General features: G+C 43.2%; 1 pseudogene; it reads right to left on the reverse strand.

Moving 5' to 3' along the window:
* Window positions 1-3,333: 3,333 nt before the first annotated feature.
* Window positions 3,334-4,676, reverse strand: LOC102481785 (zinc finger protein ZPR1 pseudogene; annotated as a pseudogene).
* Window positions 4,677-5,192: the final 516 nt, after the last annotated feature.

Genomic DNA, 5,192 nt, shown 5'->3' on the forward strand with positions numbered 1-5,192 from the left:
CGTGTGTGTGTGTGTGTGTGCGCACCCAAAATCCTGAAAAGAGAAGGGACTGCAGTGTGGCCATCCCCCCAGGGGGTGATTTCTCATTTTCTGTCTCTATGCCTCTCTCTGTCTCTCTGGCAAGTGCATGTGCCCTATAACAAAAATCTCTCTTAAAAAGAAAAAAGTAATATAGTGCTGTGTATAGGACAAATTCTCCTTTCTTCTCTAGGGATTTTGGCCATCCACACACATGCCCAGCATGTTTCTCAAGCCACCAGGCCCAAGTGAACAGCTCAATCATCCATGTGGGATCCAGATGCTTAACTACCATGCCACATGGCGGGCCCCCTCAATTCAATTTTTTTAAATGATATATATTCAAACTTTGTTAACCTTTCCCACTAATCAGACTGGCATCCTAGCTCCAAAGCCTGTGATCTTCATAACTTGCAATAGCTCTGGGTAGTGTAAACAGTAAATGCAAAAAATTAGTTTCAATAAGGTCAAAAGCTGTTGAATAATCTGGGATGTCATGATGCATTTTTTGCACAGAAAATTGTAGAAAATACATCATGACTTTCCTGATGACCTAATAGTTTTGGAGGCTTATTTGATAGGAGCTAGTGGTTGGAAAGTGGGATATTTGCAGTTTCAGAAGTTGTGATGCCCTAGGAGTAGATGCCTAAATTGAAACAGAAAAGTCTTTGAAGATGATTAAGCCAAAGAAATGAGGATCTGGGGTGGCAGATGATTCATCCATAGGGGAGTGGAAATCATCTAGAATGAAGCCAAGTTGAAAGGGGAAGACAGTGGAAACAGGAGCCCCCTCTTACAGGTAGCCTTGTCCCCTGCCATTTTCCTACCCATCTCCTGTCTCCATACCATCCTATCAGGCTTCTGTCTTCCTGTGTCACTTAGTGTTTTTTTTTTCCTCTTTATTTTACATCACTTTATCTTATCAATGAAATGGAAGCATATAAACCGAGCCATTCACATGTCTCTAGGACATCTCAGAGTTTATGGTCAAGGATGCTTGATAAATAGCCACTAAATTGAATTGTTTTTAGGAAAAAAAATAAAGCTCCACAGAGGAAATGAAGCCCAAACAATGCTTTGAAAGAGTAGATTCCAGAGAGAGAAACATCAGCTTAGACAAAAGCCCAGAAGCACGAACATATAACTTGTGGGAGGAACTGTAAGTACTTTGAGATAGAGTCCTTGGTCAGAAGTATCAAGTAACTTGGGGAGGGCTGGAGTAGAGTGAGTGATCACTAGAGACCTCCAGGTGACATCATCTGGGTGGATTCAGTCCCTCAGTTTTGGCAACACCTCAGATTCATTAATCTCAGGCAGGCTGACTTCACTAACAAAGCTAACTTAATAAAAAGTCATACAATCACAATGCCAGTTTCTTAATAAACAGTGAGAAATATAAATGTCAAGCAGAACAGATTGCTTATGTCAAGATGACCAGCACATTTTCTCCCTGAAGTTGGATTTATATGTGAGATCAATTCATACACAGAAGAACTAACAAAGGGTAAGACTAGAGCAAGGCTGTTGGGATTTGAGTGTTTAGAGACACCAGGCCCTAATCTGGGGCCCACCAAGAAACAGATGGCACCCTTAAATTGGATGACTTGAGAGACAAGACCACCATTACTATGCCAGCCAGAAGGAATGAGAGAAGGAATGGCAGTGAAAGCCAGAGAAAGAAAGTTCAGGAAAAATCAGAAGTTGTGGCTTTAAGTCTGGACAGCCAACATGTGGCCCAGCTGGAGGAACCAAAATCCAATCCCTCTCTCATCTCTCTCTTGGGTTGTGTGCAATGTTCTTCATTAATTAAACCCAATGCAAAGCAAGGGCAAGGGAACCTATGGCTCACCTATTCAGGTCAGCCTCCCAAGACCCAAGCAGGGTGGAGAGGCCAACTGAGCACAGCCATAGCCTCCTGTTTATCCAGCAGAGCCGCATCTGTGACAAAGAGAAGACCAGCTCCCTGAGCAGTGCTCAGTAAACATTGCTAGTTATTTCCTGTTGCTAACTCATTTTTCTCTCATTTATGGATGACCTCCTTTTTGTGGACAATACATTTTCTTCATAGAACGTCTCTAAGCATGGACACAATCTTGCTCCTCAGGCTCAATCAGGATCACATAGACAGGTTTTATTTACTCTTACTGTTTCTAGTCTGAAACTATTTTATCTCCAAGGAATTATTCACATATATCATTCTCACATTTCATTTCATTATAGGTTGATATTTATAATTTAACCATCAGTGTTAAACTATACCTGTTGGCCAGTAGAGTGATCTTGAATTAAGTTATAGACAGATTGGGGATAGGAGTTGCTAATGGCAGTCACTTAGTAGCTATATTTGAGAGAAAATAGAGAAAAAATTATTGCCTTGGTGAAGGAAATAGAGAGGAGAATTTGGTTTTAAAAATTCTTTAAGAAGTAGGAATGTCAACACCTAGGAAATATTTAAAAAACAGAGTGTCTAAAAGAAAGTGAACTTTGTTTGGGACTGTAAAAATTGAGGGACCTAAAGGGACCCCTGCCCCCCAAAAACGACCCTCCCAGTAGCTGTTTTTATTCATTATGTTGGCTACACAGTACCAAGTTACCCTTTCAGCACCACATCTGAGGACAGCTCCAATCAGGTTTTTCACCAAGTAATCCAATGGCAGGTAGTGGACAACTCGCTCTCTCTCTCAATAGCATATCTAATTTTTAATGACAACTGCTTCACCCTGCTGGACTTCCTCTGCTCAAAAGACTCCTTTTCTGATGAAAGTCAGTATAAATACAAAACTAATTCTCAAACTCCAGCTGTAATTATCTTTGACCTTTGCCAACTTTAATAGCATATTTAATTTTTAAAATTGTGGTTGGAAAGCATCATTTTAATGACAACTGCTTCACCCTGCTGGACTTCCTCTGCTCAAAAGACTCCTTTTCTGATGAAAGTCAGTATAAATACAAAACTAATTCTCAAACTCCAGCTGTAATTATCTTTGACCTTTGCCAACTTTAGAAGTCCAAGCCTAAAGGCAGAGGATTATGTGGGCGGCAGGTAGGAAAGCAGTGATGATAACGTGCCCCATGTTCCTTCCCAGGTTTCTTGCCAGGTCAATTAAAAACCTCAAAATAAGGTCAAGTAATACAACAAGCTCTCACTAGCATCACGGCTGTCTAGAAAGTATGCCCAGATCTCTCACTAAGCCCAGGTGTCCTCCCCACTGTGGGCAAGACCTGGTGGGAAGGACATTCCAGCCTTAGTCCAACAGTAACAAATAGTCCTGCAGCATGGGCAGCGCTGGAGGCTGGCCCGCGAAGTGTCCACTGCTACCACTGCAGGGCCAGGCCTGCCTCGTAGCCCTCTGTCTTCATGTCATTGAGCCCCAGCTCCTTGTTTTGGTCAAAGGTGCGCTCATAGCACTCTGCCTTCATCTCAGGATCCTCCTCAGGCGCGTATACATTCTGCAAGTAACTGTTTCCTGCTGGATCATTCTGAATGAAGTGGGCCTTCATGTTATCCTCGATGATCTGGTCCAACTTCCAGCTAAACTCCTGCAACTTCTCAGTCTGGCTAGGATTCAAACTGTCACCCAGTGTGAAAGTGTTCTTGGTCATCAGCTCCCAAATGTCCTTCAGCAGTCCCTCCAGTGTGGTGAACTTGCCCCCGAGGACAGCCATTCCCAGTTCAAAGTTGAGTTCTGGGATCTCTACGCTACATGTCTCAGACTTGAGAAAGTCTCTGGTCATATCTGAGGGATCAGTGATATGCATGGTGATCTTGGTGCCCAAAGGCTCTACGGCTTCTCCAGGTTTCACTTCATTGGTCCTATGTCCACTCACAGCTGGTAGTCATGATGATAACCTCCTTAAAGTGGGGAGTTTGCACTAGCTTCGTGTTGGTCTGAACCAGGGCATTGCATTCTGGGCATTTTGTATTGAGCTGCAGCACTTCATTTCTGAGGTCTTCCTATCCTGGATTCTCTTTCACTGTTTCTGCTTGGAGCCCTAGCATCTCTTCCTGTTTTAGCATCTGGTTGTAGTGTGTGATCACCAGGGCATCATCTTTCCAGGGAGCATGTGGGTTTTCCACAAAGCTGTTCCCCGAGCGATCATCAATGATCAGAGTGAAAGGGGAGGACACTTGCTTTAGTTCCTTCAGTTTGACAATGAACTCATCAATTCTTTCAGCCATGGCTTCTTCATTTGCCCTTCATGTGCGCTGGTCCTGCTCCAGGCCAGAGATAGCTCGGTTGATCAAACCTTCAATAGTGGTCAGAGCTCCTTTCTGGCTGAAGGCAGGAATTCCAAAATCCAGCTCAGGGATCCTTGTGGTGGCAGAGCCATTCTTCACCACTTCTCTATTCATGTCCTCCAGCACCCTGACAGTCAGGCTGTAGCGCACTCCCTGGTCCTGGATACTGCCTGCATACTGTTTCTCTGTATTGTTCCAGCCATAGTGCTCACAGGAGAAGGAGCTCACAATTATTTCTGCTGTGGTAACAGTTCAAGCACAGCGACTCGATCTCAGTGGGCTGCTGCTCTTGGTCCTTGGCACTGATGGGCCAGAACAAGTGTCTCGGGGTGGGCGGCCTGGCAGGACCAGGTGAGGACGTGGCCGCAGCCCCAGAGGAGCCCGGTTCCATAGCCCCGCTGGCCGCCACCGCAACCATGCACCACATATTTATTTTTTTTATTGTTTTTCAAAACATTTTTAACTAGTACAGTCTGTTTATTCTTCCAGGGTTAACTTTAACATCTTTTTTTCCTTCACATTTTAAAAATTCACCTTTAATCACTGTACATCTTTACATTATACAACATGGTTTTTCCCAGCATGAATACAGTGCATATTAAGCAAATTGAAGATATTGCCATATGTATTATTATTGACAGTTAACTTTTCATTTCCATGTCTGGTAAATGTTTTGTTTGTTTTTTTCCCCTGATCCCCATCTTACTCACCCCCTTCTATACTGTCTCTAGTAGTTACAGTTGCTCTCCCTGCTATTGTACCTTCCAATCATTCAGCTTCTACTATACGATGCAAACATTGGGTATATATTAAGTGGGGACATACAATGCCTGTCTTTCATATTCTAGCTTGCTTTATTTATCATCCTATCTTCCAAATTCATACACTTGGTATCAAATGTCAGAGTCTTGTTGTGTTTTATGGCTGAGTGGTA

The sequence above is a fragment of the Tupaia chinensis genome, unplaced genomic scaffold (assembly GCF_000334495.1).
Source record: "Tupaia chinensis unplaced genomic scaffold, TupChi_1.0 Scaffold140845_1, whole genome shotgun sequence".
Classification (NCBI taxonomy): Eukaryota; Metazoa; Chordata; class Mammalia; order Scandentia; family Tupaiidae; genus Tupaia; species Tupaia belangeri.